Below are 17,583 nucleotides of genomic sequence, written 5' to 3'. Positions count from 1 at the left end.
GGCGGAGCCTCCCGCTGCCACCGCTATCGGTTAGCCCAATCCAGGGCGAACCGGTAGCAACCTACCACTGATTACATTTATGTAACAATATGTCTATGGAAATTCTCAGTCATCCAGATCATGGTTGTCCTAAACATTCTTTTTCAAAAGGCAACTAGATTTTGTTTTTCCTTGAAGATGTTTCACTCCTCATCCAAGAAGCTTCTTTGGTTCTGACTGAATGGTGGAGGATGGAAGGATTTATATTCCTTGCAGTCATCTGGTTGTTAGCAGTCTTTTGTTAGCACCGTTTCTGAAAGAGTGCTAACAATCGGATGACTGCAAGGAATCTAAATCCTTCCATCCTCCACCATTCAGCCAGAACCAAAGAAGCTTCTTGGATAAGAAGGGAAACATCTTCAAGGAAAAACAAAGTCCAGTTGGAAAAGCACCTTTGGGATATGTAACAATACCATTATAAAATAGCTCAGTATTGTCTCTACTAGAGCCATCTGATCAGTGGTGGGTTGCTCCCGGTTCGGCCCGGTTCGGCCGAGCCAGTAGCAGTGATGCTATTACGTCACCGAACCGGTTCTCTTTCTTCAGGAGCTGGGCCCTCCCACCCGCCCCCGCATTATTCCAACCTTATATTTCTTCTTTTTTCGCCCAGCTGAGAGGTGCAGCAGAGTGGATTGCCGCACCTCAGCTGGGCAGATTCGCAACGCGCTGCTTGCTTCGCTTCCATGCGCGCGGCGATCGCACGCAAAGCACGCACACAATAGTAGTAAAGTAGTACTAGTAAAGTAGTAAAGCCGGTTAGAACCCACCCCTGCATCTGATGCTAATCATGGTGACACCCACATAACAAAATATACTTTGTGATGGTATGGTGCAAGCCAGTATTCTTTTATACTTGTGTCACCACAACACTTACCAGTATGCAAGAGTGGAATCTGTCATTTCTCCACCCTCTTGTCTTCTTCCTGTGGATGCCTATGGACAGGGCATCTGCTGAAAGCAGAGATCAAAAAAAGACAATCTGGAAGATTGCAACTGCATTGTCAACTCCACCCCCCAAACACACACACACACACACACACACACACACACACATTGTTTTAGTTTGCAGATTGGCTTAGGGAGCAAAGACTTTGAAAATTTGAATTTAAAGGCAAGCTAGGCAAATTTCTTTCTCATTTTTAGTTGCTGGAGAAGCAGCCTCATAATCCAGGGTAAAGCAAAGCAATAGATATGACGTAGAGCAGTTATTTTCCACTCCTGATGGTCAATGAAGTTGTTTCTGTCACATACATTCCCTCAAAGATCTGGACATAAGACTTGGCTGCAATTCCCTCAGGGGCTTCACATTGGAGGGTAGGAGTGGGGGTGGGGGTGGCATTATCAGTGCAGGAATTTTAGGTAGTGCGCAGGCTTTCTCCAGAGCTCAGACTGAGAGAGAAGAGGATCCACAATCTTATGCGCTTTTGCTCATTTTCAAAATCCTCAAAATCCTTCTTACCTTTAAAAAAAATTGTTCAATGGAAAGTCAGGATAGCAAATTCAGAAATATTTTTTCTTTTCTTATTTCCCCTCCCTAGGACTAGGTTATCTAAACAAGCAGATGCAATATATAAGTATACCCAGCAGTAAATTCTTAAAAGAAAGCAACTTTCTGCCTCAGCCAAGGCTTATGCAAATAAAACATTTTTGTTTGCTCACGGTTATATATATATAGTGCTGATTCAGTGTGATAGGGGAAAAACCCCAAGAAGGTCTTTAAAATGCCAAGCATTTTTGCATTAGGTTTGGGCTCCAGAAGAAGTTTACAAAACAGTTCAAGCCATGTCTTCGTTTTTACTATTACCTGATTCTGTCATGGACATGACTTGGCATTTTCTAGGTTTGAGACACGCACACACTTTGACAAATGACTAAGGTCAATATAGTGAAAAGCCTTCATCCAAGCTTAACAGGAAAAGCATCTGAACAGACAATCTAAGCTGTAACCTTTGATATAAATAGCATCTGCTGTTATGTCCCTCTTTCTGGAGACTTTTTTTATTGTATTTATGTATTTATTTATTTTGTCAAGCATATATAAGATTAAAGATAAAGGTATAAACATGATTGTGAATACATGAAATGTATAAACATGATTATGAATACATGAGATGGGACCATTGGTGGGTTCCTCCCGGTTCGGTCCGGTTCGGCCGAGCCGGTAGCAGTGACGATATGACATCACCGAACCGGTTCTCCCCCCCGCCCTCCCACCCCCCCACCCCCCCACGTTATTCTTACCTTTTATTTGGTTCCACCCCCAATCTATTGCTGCCTCCTGAGTCTCAGCTGATGACTAGCGGGGAAAAAACTGTTTAAACTCTTGCTGCGGGGCTTCAAAGGGCCGTCCTATAGCTGATCAGTGTTAAAAGCAAACAAATGAGTCGGGTCGTAAATGCGAGGACTGATCGTAAGTGCGAGGACCTTCCAGAAATGACTCTGACCAGCTAGCCATGCCCACCTAGTCACATGACCTCCAAGCCACCCCCACAAAATAAGCCACGCCCACAGAACCAGTAGTAAAAAAATTTAGAACCCACCCCTGGATGGGACATTAGTACAGGGACGGTAGACACATTGGTGCACCTATGCACGCCCCTTACAGACCTGTTAGGAATGGGGTGAGGTCAACAGTAGACAATCTAAGGTTAAAGTTTTGGGGATTTGGGGAAGAGACCACAGAGTCAGGTACTGCATTCCAGGCATTGACTACTCTGTTGCTGAAGTCATATTTTCTGCAATCGAGTTTGGAGCTGTTTACCTTGAGTTTGTATCTATTATTTGCTCGTGTATTATTGTGGTTGAAGCTGAAGTAGTCATTGACAGGTAGGACATTGTAGCAGATAATTTTATGTACTACGCTTAGGTCAGACCGAAGGCGGTGTAGTTCTAAATTGTCTAAGCCCAAAATTTCAAGTGGTGGCATAAGGTATTCTGTTGCAGACAGAGGAGTGAAGGACTCTTCTCGTGAAATATCTCTGGACTCTCTCAATTGTATTAATGTCCAATATGCAGTGCGGGTTCTGTTTGACTTCTGTTTGACTTCTATCTCACGTCTTTCGGAGTCATGGGTCTCCTTCTTCCACCTGTATGTGGAACAGATAAACTGTTGCAACCAATAGTTGCAAACAGATGAGTAATTTCTAAGGAGAATTGCGTCACTCAGGAAAAGCTAGAATTCCTGTGCATATTAAATCATACCTTGAAAAGTGATTTCTTTGAACTATTTGGGGAAGTTATCGCAGAAGGCTATGAAAAGCTTTCTTAAATAATCATGCTCATGATCTTCAGAGTGTGGCCAGGCAGAAACACTTCGCCATAATTCAGGCTGTCATGAAATGCACCAGAGTTAATTACTACCTTCCAGCCTCATCAATTATGTAAAATTGGGGCAATTGACAATCCACTCTGATATTGGAGTGAAAGTCACTGCTTAAAACAGATATAGGTCGTCCTTTATTTAGGACCATTCCTTGCAAAATATTGTTAAATATTGTTTAACAAAATATTGTTAAACTACTTGGCAACAAGAGACTAGTCAGATGTTTCAGCCAAAAACATGCAGTTCATCTTCGTCTGGTGCTGACCAATTCTTAATCTTCCTTGACCTTTCCTCTGTTCTGTTATTACAAGTTCTTTCTTTCTTTATTTATTTATTAGTCATATTTCTATGCCCCCCACTCTCCGAGGACTCTGGGCAGCTTCCCACCAAAGACAGTATACTAAATAGCATATTGCCCCCTAACAATTTGGGTCCTCATTTTACCCACCTCAGAAGGAGGAAGGCTGAGTCAACCTTGAGCCGGTGAGATTTGATTCACTGATCTGCTGAACTAGCAGTCAGCTGAAGTAGCTGCAGTACTGCACTCTAACCACTGCGCCACCTCGGCTCTTCTCTTCATTATAGCTTCTTTTTTATTCTTATCCATCTCCTTTATCCAAGCTGCATTCTTGTATTTCCTTGGGTTGTCTCATGGTCCTACCCAGAACATTTGTCACCCTAGGTGTTGATTGGTTCATTGCAGTCTCTCCATTAATGGATTGATGGAAACATTTATGATTCAATTGAAATTGGAGATTCTGCTACGCTGTGCAATTCAAGCTTTGTACCTGCTGATCTCGTTAGCTGTAGCTGTTATTTACTGCTTTATTATTATTTCCAGTGCTTCTTTAATTTTCCTTGTTTCTTGTAGGTCACAAACTCCCTTGTTTGTGATCAGGTGTTCTTTGGTCTTCTTGTTCTTCAGCTTCTTTTCTTCCACCTATTCTAGATTGTTTGCATCTGATCTCAGCTTGCTGATCTTATTTTCCAAGTTGATCTTGGTGGTGCACTGTTTGGTTGTTGTTTTTTCTTATTTGTTGACATTGCAGCCAAGGTATTCAGTTATAACTGCAATCATGTCATGCATCAGTTTTTATTTATTTCAGCGGTCTGGTGCTTATGTTTGATACTAGCTGGATAGCCATGCTTCACTATGAAACTATGTGATTGGGCATGATAAATTGAACTAACCAATTCTGGAGTAACGCCCGGGTAGATTCCATAACGGATGTTCCTCGCATTGTCATCATCGCCAATAAAGTATACTGAGGCTCCGCCATGATACTGTGGTAGACCTGCCCCTGCACTTTGAATGTTGGCATATTTAGCTATAGCTGCCTTATTAATGTAGCAGTTATTAGATGCATTTTTTACAGCTTCTCTATTGACTTCGGGACGACTTTGACGATACTTTTTTGCAGCTTCCCTTACTTGTGTTTTCCTAACTGCATCTATAAATCTTTTCCTGTGTTTTTTCCCTCTTTTTCCTTTAACTGGTGTTACAGTAGAAGGAACAGATTTGTCTGAACTGAGGAGGTCAGTGTTAGAAGTGATTTGGGGCTGGGACACTATGCAGGAGAAATTCGGTTCATAATCTGTTGGCTCAGTGGTGGTCAGTGATTGAAACTCATAAGGGAATATCTCTCCCGCCGCCTTGAGTCCGGAAGCAGTTCCATAGGTGGAAGGCATAGACATTTTGGTGAGGTAGGGACGTTTAGTACTGTAAGGAGCCCCAGACCTCTCCTGAGTGAAGGAGTGGAATGTCTGCCAGTTTGAACTGAGGTAACGGAATGTGAGGCAAATGGCAGTTGGAACTTTTCAGGTCGGGAGGGGGAGTAGAACGTCTAACTCCTTAGCATCAGAGCTTGTTAATATACTGTATATGAATATATTGTATATGAAATACTAATGATCTGATGGTCATTTCGAAAAATCCTTTCTTAACAAGCACCTAGAAGCCAAGAAGAATGTACATGCCAAATTTCAGGTTTGTAGGCTTTACCGTTCTGGAGATTTCGTTATGAGTGGGTGGATTTTGCTTTTATACAGGGGTGAAATGTTCCCAGTTCGGACCAAATCGCCCGATCCGGTAGCAATGGGGGCGGGTGGTTCGGAGAACCAGTAGCAAAAATCCCTGGCCCCCCCAAGGCCAACTGAGCCACGCAATCATCAGAGGCTTTTTTATTATTTTTAAAAGTATTTTTTCTACAACCTCTTCGGCCGAAAAAATGCTTTTAAAAGTACAAAAAAGCCTCTGATGATCCCGTGGCTCAGCTGGGATCGTCAGAGGTTTTTAAAAGAAAAAAAAGCCTCTGCCAATCAGACAATTTAGCTGGGATCGTTAGAGGCTTTTAAAAGCATTTTTTTACGACCTCTTCGGCCAAAGAGGTTATAGAAAAAATAAAAATTTAAATTTTTTTTAAAATTAAAAAAATTAAAAATTAAAAAAAAAAGTTGGCCACGCCCACTCAGTCACATTACCCCATCCCACCCCACCAAGCCAATCCCACAGAACCGGTAGTAACAAATTTTACATTTCACCACTGCTTTTATATATATATATATTATGGTGTATCTATTTTGAATTATAAATCAATGTCAAACTGCCATCCTCTGTTTTGTTATTTCTGATTCTGGAAGTTGTTCTTTCCAGAATTGTGCATTCTTGCCAGATATCCTCTTCTTGTTGAACTTGATTTGTAATAGCAGAATATTATTTCTTTCTTTTCAGTTTTTGTATATTTGTGAAGAATAAACAATTTTTCTTCCAGTAGTCTTTCAGCAGCTGGCCCTGGTTACTCAGCCAACAGTCCTAAATCCTGTAGCCTATTTGTCACCAGATGTCCAGGAATTCCAACACAAAACACAATACAGCTAGGGTAGTCCTTGCTGACTTGAGCAACAATCCTGAGTTTCTGTAAATTATGTCTCACCATATTGTTTATAGAAGAAACACTCTTTTTCTGGATCCTCTGATGTGACCTGTCCACTATGGTTGAGCCTTTGTCATAGCTCTCATCCTCCTCAGAGCTTATTGTAAGTCCCACAACCACATCAAGGTAGTGCCTCACTGGGGGGACTATTATTATTAGATTATATGCATCCAACTCCCTCTGACTCTGGCAGTTGGCCAATCTTAAAAAAGCTTGGATTGGATAAGTACCAAGTTTTGCAAGCAAAATTAAGATTTTCTTTGAAATAAGGAGTTGATTATATTTGTGTCATTCTTATATGAAATGCACTACATATACAGTTAATATTATATATGTAATTGCTCTACTATATACCTTTTTTCCTTACTAAAATGTTTTATTCCTTGCAGATTTTTGCACATTTTCTTGCACCAAAGCCACCATAGAATTCACATAGGCAGGATAGAAATTCACCATGACAGTTAAGTGGAGACGCAGATCAAAGGCTAATGAGTAGCAAGAACTATTATGGGATTATCCACTACCTCTATTTACCCCATTGAAAACATCCATTAACAGGTCCCTTTTCCAAAAATGAAAGTCACATTCTATTTCATAACACAAGCACAGATCCACTTTGAAAGAATAGGTAAGAATGAAATATTTTTAACCTGAATTTATTGTACTAATAATTATAAATTGCAAGCAGATATACATTAGAGATTCTAATGCCATTTGTTTTAGACAGGCTTAAAAAGATATTTGGAAAGAGCATTTTTGTTCCTAGAAGTTGCAAGAAGTGATGTAACCTCTTAATCAATTATTAATTTGCATATTACAATTCTGCCCCAAGACCCTTTTCCTCCCCCTGTAATTTAAGACTGCATGTGACATAATATATTGTAGAATAGCATAAACACAGATATAGAATTAATTATTGCTATAATTAAGATTTATAAATATTATAAATTGAATTGTTCTTATGTTAAGGGCTAATCTGTAACTAAATTCAAATTTACCTGTTTCATCTTGTAGTGTCATATATATGATATTTACTTTCTTCCCCCCACTTGAATTGAGAGAGGGCATTTCAGTCCATTTTTCTACTGTGGAAGGTGATCGAGGGAAAGAGGTCAGAATCAAGATTACTTAAGAGGTCACTCAAGACGTAGTTATGACTGCAGTTTTTGAATAAAACCACAGTTGTTTGTTTTCCCAAGCTAAAATTAGTTAGAGCTATCAGTAAAATGGCCTTGTATACCTGCAAGAAAATGTGTTGGGCTGCCCACGCTTCCCACATGGAGCCAGATCGTAAGTTCAACTAGCAATTTGGAATAATTTCAACATTTGCCCTCATTCCCTTCTCAAGAGATCACTTGAGTAATTGAAGCTACTTAGAGAAGGGTCATAGCAGCCCATCATAACTTCAGCTTCAGTCATATATCACATTAACGTTGGTTAACTAGTGTAATCCACACATATTTACAATATGCATTTTCTCAGTTGGGGCATCAAAGCAGAAAGAAACTTAACATCTCTTCTTATCCATATGATATACGTAAGCAATGACAAACAATAATATGCACTATACCTGGTTAATGTATTCATTTGACACATTCTATTCAATCTGGCTAGCAGTAGTGCTCTAGTACAGGCATTTCAAACATGGTATCCTTAGATGAATTAGACTTCTCATGACCAATATCAGGGGTGTCAAACTCAATTTCATTGAGGACCATATGAGGGTTGTGTTTGGCTTTGGGGCGCTGGGGTGGGCATGGCCAGCTTGACGTTACTCGTGTTGGGGGTCCACGGTGGCCTGAGCGTTCTGCCAGTGAAAATGGGCTCCTGAGCTCTGTTTCAGCTGCAACAGCCTCCTGCAACCCTCTGCCAGTGAAAACAGAGTTGGGAGTTCTGCCCGCGGCCCTTGTGAGCCCCATTTTTGGCTGAGACAGCCTCCTGCAACCCTCTGCCAGCGAAAATGGAGCTCAGGAGGGCTGCACACAGCCCTCCCGAGCTCCCTTTTTGCTGGCAAAGGCACTGCGGGCCGGTCCTTCACTGTTTCCAGGGTGGCCCCATGGGCCAGATATAAGCACCCCGTGGGCCGGATCTGGCCCCTGGACCTTGAGTTTGACACCCCTGACCAATATTGTTCCCAGCATGGCAGTATAGTGGAGGATGAAACCAAGCATGTCCAACCTGCCTCCCACAAACCACATATAGTCCTAGGTAGTTAGTAATGTGGCTCTACCAGACTGTAAACTTTTAATATTGCATGATTTATATACGTTAAGTAAGTTATATGTTTTTTATAGGCAGACAATTCTTCTTCACTCAGTGCAGCCCAGGCAAGCCAAAAGGTTGGACAACCATGCTTTAAACCATCTGGTGTGGGGATGGTTTATAGTCCCTAGAGCTTCAATCCTTGATCTAGTTTGACAGTGATCAGTCTTTTGGTAGCCAGATACTGCACTCAACATTTTCTGCCAAGGTGAAAACCACAATGGGCAGAGCAACAATGAAAAGAGAGACTGATTGGGTTGCATGCATGGCCCAGTGGTGAAATGTAAAATTTGTTACTATCGGTTCTGTGGGCGTGGCTTGGTGGGGGGGGGTGTAATATGACTGAGTGGGCATGGCCAACTTTTTTTTTTTTACTTTTAAAACCATTTGTTTAAAAAATGCTTTTAAAGCCTCTGACAATCCCAGCTGACTTGCCTGATCGACAGAAGCTTTTTTTTTTTATTAAAGCCTCTGACGATCCCAGCTGACTTGCCTGATCAGCAGAGGCTTTTTTTCCCTTTAAAAGCATTTTTTATATAACCTCTTCGGCCGAAGAGGTTGTAGAAAAAATGCTTTTAAAAGTCTCTGATGATCCCAGCTGAGCCACACGATCATCAGAGGCTTTTTTTTTTTACTTTTAAAAGCATCTTTTCAGCCAAAGAGATTGTAGAAAAAATGCTTTTAAAAATTTTAAAAAAGCCTCTGAGCGGCTTAGCTGGGCAATGGGGGGGGCAGTGATTTTTGCTACCGGTTCTCCGAACCACCCGCCTCCATTGTTACCAGATCGGGCGATCCAGTCCGAACCGGGAGCATTTCACCCCTGGCATGGCCACACTTTTCTGAGTTTTTTGGGGGTTTTGGAAATGTTTTCTTTGATTATTAACCAATGTTAAAACCGTCTCTAGTTCTGGATCAATGGACGTAAAGAGTGCTGTGACATCAAATAAAACTATAATTTCATCTTCTATTTTCATGGCTTTGATTCTCTGGAGACAATATTGTAGGGAGTTAATAAAATATTTGCTTCCCTTTGTGAGATGTCCAAGCTTTTTGGTAAGTCCTGTGGCTGTGTTGAATGTTGAGGTTCTTGGTCTCTATACAATTAGACAAGGAGGCATTGTGGGATTGTTTATTTTTGTATGTTCATAGAAGCATGGAAGGATTGGTCTACTATTTTTCATCTATTCTTTTGTGGCTTGACCTTTATTGGTTAAGTGATAGAGGGTTATCTCAATCAAGTTGTCCAAGTTTCTATATTGGTTTGATATTTGGGGGGGATGTACGTTTCTTTGTCTTACGGTAATTCTTAGCTTGTTGTATGTATTGCATACTGTTAGATTGGCACAGGGAAAAAGAATACGCGAGCAGCGAGTGGTCCGTTCAGCACTTTTATTAAGAGAATCAGAACAGCCAACTGTGCTGCCGGGCTCGCCTTATAAAGGGAGTCGGCAGGCAAGCCGGCCAATGACAGATCTTCAAATCTCCCACCGGTGGACTAGCCAATCCGGCGGGGATCCCCATATATGGACATAACACATACCATCCATGAAAATTGTGATTTTTGCCTTTGGTTGCTGGGAGGATGGTGATGGTTTGGTCTTTCTATAGGTTTTTGAGGGCTGCTCTGTCCTTTGCTCTAAGTTGGTTCTGATTCTGTATTCTTCTGATCTGTGATACGATTGTCTGCCTTATGTTTTCTTGGGTTTCCATAGCAAGTCCTGTGGTTTTAAATTCCCTAGTGTTTTTTGGATTCAGCTTAGTCTATAGGATGCCCATGGTTTTCCAGATAACACTATGGTTAAATCTGTCCATGTATTGTGAGATAATAAATGATGCTAATCAGTTAGAATTCTTTGCAATCTTAAAAGTAGCTTCTAAAAATCATTTGACTTGCTACAGAAGTTTAAATAAAACAATTAAAAGGCTAAGAAAGAAACAGAAAAACCAGAACATATCCTTTCCAGCAGCCAACACCCATATAAACAGTGGCAAACACCAGCAGCCAACACTGCTCAAGCAGAAAACAATACCCCAATCAAGAAACTAACAAGCAGAAAACTACCACCACTTCACCACAATTGACAAGGCAAGCCACTGCATATAAACAGAGAGCAAAATCTACACTCATTACCACAGATGATGTTGTCTAGTCAGGTAATGAAACCATTGCAAGGAAACAACCAAGCTTGGAGAGCACCAAGGACTCTACATTTATTATATTTCTATATGATCAGCACACCTAGAGAGCTTTCTCCAGTATAACAAAAAATCACTCTATTACTTTTGAGTGTCATTGTTTCACTTGCAGTGTGAAACACCCAAAATTCACAATTACCATTATACATATCTATGGACTAAAATTAAGCCTGTGATACATGGAGAAGCAATTGGAAGGAGGGATTTTGACTCAGAATAAGAGACTGCGTAACCCTGAGCTGAAAGGGTGAGGAGTGAAAAGGTTTGAGGTATTTATACCCTAGAATTTCCCCCAATATATCTATTAGGGTACAGAGTTATAATTTTAGTTTGGCAAGATTCTGTCCATTAGGCGGAGGACATAAAAGACTGGACTTGATTGGGTTTCACTGTTTCATAACCGTATTCCCATATTTAAAGTTGGGGAGTAAGAAATAAACAGGGTGGGGGGTGGTCTTTGTAAGAGCATCCTAGACTTACCTAAAACACATTTTTTTGGTAGAATCCATCTTACATTGAACTTTGACACTGAAGCCTTCTGTGCCCATGTTGTATCTTAGTTTCTATCTCCTTTAGACTAAAAATAGAATATTAAGAAATGAATTTGACAGAAGGACTGATGCTGAACCACATGCCTGCTAGAAGAGTTGGAAGAAGGTCAACTCAGAATAGACAGCAGCCATGTCAGGGGGAATATTTGTATGTTTGTATACACAGAGAGAGGGAGGGAGGGAGGGAGGGAGGGAGGGAGGGAGGGAGAGATAGAGAGACCACATAAGGATACGAGGTATTTTTTGCTTCAAGTCAATGGTTGTTCTACACACTCTTACCAAAAGCTGAAGCTTTAATCTTTGAGGTGGTCTCTTGAGTCTGGAAATTTCAGGTCCTTAAACAAGTCCTTCTATGTTAACCTGTACGTTTGTTTCTTTAAGTGGCCACTTGATCTCAAAAATTCCCCTACACCTAAAGTAGGTGTGGAACTATTTATAAATCAAGGCTGGTTCTGAAGTTTTCATAAGGTGGTTTATATTGCATATTTGAAATCTGGAGGTGTTTCAGGAATGCATCGTAAAACCACCTTCCATAAACTGTTTCTCAGGAAACAGTCACGATAACAGGGGCTGTCAAATCTCACTTTAAACAAGTTACCTCTTACTCCTGATCTTCTAAATTTCTGGAATAGTTTTCTATCCAAGAGGAAAACCCATGCAATGTTTTGAAGTCTTATCAGCTGCATGTTCAAAAGCATTAACCTTATGTTCACATCCCCAGTCATCTGCTTGCAAATGATGCTTTTTTTTTGCTGTATCAAATGATAGAGTACCTGGTACATTGCAAGGGCGCTGTCGGTGGGTGCTTCTTCCTCCTCCTTTTATCACTTGTGCTTTAAAAACAGGTTATAAAAAGTTCTATCATCTCTTCAACATACTTTCCAAGCACAATTTGCTTAAAACAAAACCTCTTGCAATTTTACTCTTGTATTATTGCTTCTTACTATTTGCTTCAGTTAGGAAAACTGCAGTTTCCTGAATGAATGGCTTGCTTCTCAGACAATCCACTTTAAAAATGGAAAGTCTGCCATAGATTTCTTGAAAATTAGAATACAGGCAGGTACATCTTTTCAATCTTTTAACTCTTTAAATTCCAATTTTCATTTTTACTAAATACAACAAAATGTAAGTTCTGTATACCCAGAAGGTGAACTGCGTATTCTGCCTACAGTGGTCTAAGATGGAAACATATTCTCACATGATATGACTCCCTATATAAGTGCTCTGACTTAGAATTACTGTATACAACACCAAGGATATGTCAAGCCAGGGACACTTGCCCAAAGTGAATGAAGGTAATTCCTTGCTAGCTGTTTCCTTCCTGCACATTTGGCTTCAGGATTACTGCAACCAGGCCATCCAGCCAAGAAATTCAAAAAGGGTAGCAACTGTTGTTACCCTTTGACTGTTGCATGAACAAAGTTCGTATATCTAAACTGAAAGAGCTATGGTGGTTGCTAATTGCTGTTCTACCAATCTTTAAAGCAGGGATGGGATTCTACCGGTTCGGACCGGTTCAAGAGAACCGGTAGCTCCAATTATCAGCTGGGAGTGAACCGGTTTGCTCTGGCGATCAGGTCGGCCCGCCCGCCCGCTCGTCCCTGCGCTTTAGTTACCTTTATCTTCTCATCTGATTGGTACAGCAGAGCGGATTGCCATGCCTCAGCTGTGTTACTCCCAAGTGGTAACACAGAAGGTTAGCATTTGTAAAACTGTACCCGTGCGCACAGCGCACATTAGGCATGCGATCATCGAACCAGTTGTTAAATCGGCAGCATCCCACCATTGCTTTAAAGGCCTCAATGGCTTTCAGCCTTACTATCTGAGGAATTCTCTCTCCCACTAGGAAACTATCTGATGACTTAGTGTAGGGTTACATGTTGGCCATGTTTGGGAATTAAATTCCCAAACATTAAAATAATGTCTCCCGTGTACTACAGTACATCTCTTATCTTTCATCGAATAATTAAAATTTAAGTGCCAAAGAAAATGTATGGTTCATTCATTGATGCCTAGAATCCTAAATGGGGATATTCTACTTCAATAAAGTTTGCTTTTACTTTCATTGTTCTATCCATCTATCTATGCTTGTGGATAAGTAGCACTTTAATAGGCTTATGTGACCTTCACAACTCAAAATACCTTTTCTCAGTTTAGGTTGATAGGTTAGTTGTGACTCTACTAAGATGGAGAAAGTTCCTACAAATCACTAAACAGCTTGATAATTCAATCAGTATAGAATGAAAAAAAAATAATTGGTTAGAGCAAATTACCAATAGTCTATTGTGCCATTTTTGTTCTAAGGACATATTTCCATATAAACTTCCATATAAGTATCTAATTTCTTTTGATGCCTCTGCATACTATTACGTCTCTCAGCTGTTATTCATATTGCATATTCCAATGCGAGCAAACAACTGAGATACATAAAAGCATGTAGATATTGCATCATTGAAAGAAAACTGGAAAATAGGTTCTGAGGAGACTATAAAGATATGTTCAGAGGAGGCTATAAAATGTTTTATAAAATTATGCAATATTTCAAAATTGATACAGTTTTGTATCCTTTTGATGACTTAAGCTGAGATTCTTAAAGGTATCCCAAGAACCATATGAGGCATCATACCTCTTCCTTTTTGATCAGGGAGAAGATCCTACTTTGGAAACCCAGAATTAGAAAACTCCACCTGCTGCAATGACAGTTTCCAAGTCCAATTCCGTCCATCAGGAAAAATAAAAGACCAGCAAAGACCAGAAAGAGAGATTAAATAGAGGCCAGGGAATTAAATATAGTGGTCCCCTAGGCTACTAACAGCATGAAATGTATTTATAGATTCATTGTGAATTAGCCATACATCTCACATAATGACTGTGGGTGGCTTCCAGTGGATAAATCTGTACCAGCCGTCAAAGGCATGGATAAATCCCTTTTTAGTACTCGCAGGGGAAGGGAAACTCTGCTTGTAAAAACAAAAGGGAAATAATAATCAGGAGATTATTTGTTATGTTTTGTGAAACAGAATTTCCTGATCCAGAGAAGAATCCAGAGGAAAGATATCAGACATTTAAATAATTGGAAAGATAATATGGCTTCATCAGTTTATCATTAGCAATTTCCTCTGTCTAAGCAAAACTACAGAAGGTAAACAGAGTTGTCTCGTGAATTTGTGAGAGCAACTGACTAAGCAGTGTAACTGTACATTTGTGACACAACATATGGTATTTGTTTTGCAACATTTATACTGAGCAGTAACCTCAGCTCTCTGAACAGCTTACGATAAAAATCAAGATGATAAAAATCTCTATATTAACAACAGCATAAACCAAGGTGAAAAGAATATAAATAAATTAGGATTTGCCCATGAGAAAAAAAACTAGTCAATTATTTCTAAGGCTAACAGCCTGCAGGGAAGTCTTCTTTTGGTACCAAAAGCATCATTACATGGTGCACAAGTGAATCCCACCGGAGAGAACATTTCATAACTAGGAACTACTGCTGGGAAGATTATCTTGCTAGTGCTAGCCAGTCACGACCTGATTAAAAAATCCAGGCATACATATAGGGGAAGAAAATGTCTTTGCTTGTTTCAGCCAATTCCTTATTATTTAGTATTTATAGATCAATAGATGCATTTCAGATGGATCTGGAAACAAGTTTATTTAAGAGCCATGGTGGCGCAATGATTAGAATGCAGTATTGCAGGCTAACTCTGCTCACTGCCAGGAGTTTGATCCTGAGCAGCTCAAAATTGACTCAGCCTTCCAATCTTCCACGGTTGGTAAAATGAGGATCCAGATTGTTGGAGGCAATATGCACTATGAAGCAGTATATAAATCTAAGTGCTACTGCTATTATTTGTTTGCTTGTTTGTTTAATTTTTATGCCATCCATCTCCCCTATAAAGTGATTTATATTTAACATGAAAATAAACCAAAGCTATTCAAGAAAAAAATGGATCAGTCCAGACTCCAGAAAGCTGATTGCAGTAATCATAATATATAATAGTTAGCCGTATGAAAATATTTCACTACATATTCCATTGTTATATGGTAAATTAAATGTCCCTCTGCATTCAGTTGTGCTTACTCCTGATCTAGTTCCAATTAATCCTAAATCTTATCCAACCCATTTTTAGTCCATATGGAAATTAAAGGAAAAAGTATGAAAATTTACTTTTATATTTTCATATTCATCTTCAAAACATACACATTTTGTAATTATTGGGGGTAGAGAACTCTTTCAAAAACAATTTTAGAAACATACACAATCTGAAAGAAAATTGTTTTGGTCTGCATGTTAATTTAGAAAGTTCTATTTCATCAATTTGTTTAAAAGATGCAGGATGCAAATGAAGTTCTAGAATAAAAATGGATCTCTAGCTCTACCGGTATTAATATTTTCCACTGTTCAGAAATTCACACTAGGAATGAGCAATTCGTGACTTCATTCATTTATTCATCTTTGCTATGATTATTATTCATATTCATTTATGCAGCTTTCAGTATAGGCTTACAATCTCAAAACAATTCTCCAGTCCTGCTTTACAGAATAACACGATAAGGAAAGATAGAAATTCCTTTCCCCAAGGAATTTACAATCAATATTTCAGCAGTGGAGGAGATAAAGGTATAAGGGAGGGAGTGGCGAGGGTCATAAACAACAGCATTAGAGACGAAATGAGAGAAAATCTAGCTTCAAGTCCTTCAGTGATGTTTCGGTTGGAGACAAAGAGGACTAAGGAGTTAATCCAAATGGATACAGAAGCAGTAAGGCAAGGTGCTAAGTTGTAGAACAATGGCTTAACTGAGACTTAATGTAGAAGGATGTTCATAGCTAGACCCACGTCATGCAACTTATTTATAATATGTCATCCAAAACAAACTTCATGTCTTACTGACTCACCCTTATGGGATCCAGGATTTAGAGGTGAAACTAAAGCTGGTTGTTGTCTTGCGTTTTGAATTGCATCGTATCTGGTAACCAGCAACTGAAGCATTCCAAATTGTTGTAAGATACAGGGGCAGAGTAGCCTACTCTATTCTGTGGGAATCCCCAACTCTGGAGTCTCCAACTAATCAAGTAACATCCTCCTAGCCTTACTTTGTTTTCCTTTTGATTTGATTTTTTTTTGAGGGGGGGGGCAATTTTTCTGATGCTAAAGCCAAAGGAATGGACGAAATTAATTTACACTAGCTGCACTGGTTAGCATATATTAGAACCGTGATGGTGAACCTATGACACGCGTGCCGGAAGTGGCACACAGAGCCATCTCTCCGGACATGCCAGCTACTGCCCATTGCGCTTCTGGATTCCAGCACATACATGCATGCTGGCCAACTGGACTTTGTGCACACATGTGTACCAGAAACTGGAAGACCAGGTGACTGGCGTGCATCCGCACGCTGGAAACTGGAAGCTCAGCGCGCTGGGGAACTGCTCTTGCAGTTTCCTGTATTCCCACCCCCACCCCCTGTGCATGCTTCTGTTTTGGCATTCAGTGCCGAAAAGGTTCGCCAACACTGTATTAGAAGGTAATATGGTGGGAACGTTTAATGTCCAGGAAAATATTGGACCTTATGGTCCCAAAGTTTTATGTGGGATCTAAAAGATGGCATGCAGGTTTGAATTGGTCTGTCCCTAATCAGACACCCTTTTGTCCTTGCAGAAAGGAATTCAATCAATCACATGGTCCCTGGTGGAATGATACCAGCATGGCTCATATCATGCTAACCAATAATGTGGTTTCAATTTTATCTGAGCAAGATGCATGAACGTATGGTGGGAGTGCGATTTGTAAACCGTAGTTTATAGCTTAGCTTGAAATGTGAATGAGGCCACCATGGCTTGTTCAACAAGCTATATTTAAACAAACCAGTTTTACGTGATAAACTCAGCCAGTGTGGATTTTTGGAGACAAAGAAAGGAATGTCTGTATATGCTCTGAAAGAATCTATCTTAATTCAATAAAATATATTGCTTATATTAATTTGGAAGTGCTGTATTAATTACTAAAATGGAATATATGAAACACGTGGATCTCCCTCATAGATCATAGATTTCAACTTAATAAGAGGGGATATATTTATTCTTGAGTAATTCTGCCCTGCCATCTTCCCTTAAAAGTTCTCAGATCTTTGATAATATATCACTGAAGCTGCAAGAATAAATTGGAGAAAGATTTCTGAACTGTAAACAAAGAGATTAAAATCTCTAATCTGAAGGAAAACATAAGCATTTTTTATCCAAGACACAAATCCATTTCTTTTGTCTGCCTTATTT

The 17,583-nt window shown here is 39.8% G+C and overlaps 1 long non-coding RNA gene across 1 annotated transcript; it reads left to right on the top strand.

The window, feature by feature from the left end:
* Nucleotides 1–6,849: 6,849 nt before the first annotated feature.
* LOC117664204 (uncharacterized) lies at nucleotides 6,850–17,284 on the top strand. The gene is made up of 3 exons (XR_004590961.3): nucleotides 6,850–6,922; nucleotides 14,324–14,445; nucleotides 16,970–17,284. It is a non-coding gene; the product is annotated as an uncharacterized LOC117664204 (long non-coding RNA).
* Nucleotides 17,285–17,583: the final 299 nt, after the last annotated feature.

This window comes from Pantherophis guttatus, chromosome 5 (assembly GCF_059756535.1).
Source record: "Pantherophis guttatus breed Tessera chromosome 5, ASM5975653v1, whole genome shotgun sequence".
NCBI classification, from domain to species: Eukaryota; Metazoa; Chordata; class Lepidosauria; order Squamata; family Colubridae; genus Pantherophis; species Pantherophis guttatus.
Note: the sequence above shows the minus strand (reverse complement) of the source record. Positions and strands in the feature narration are given on the sequence as shown.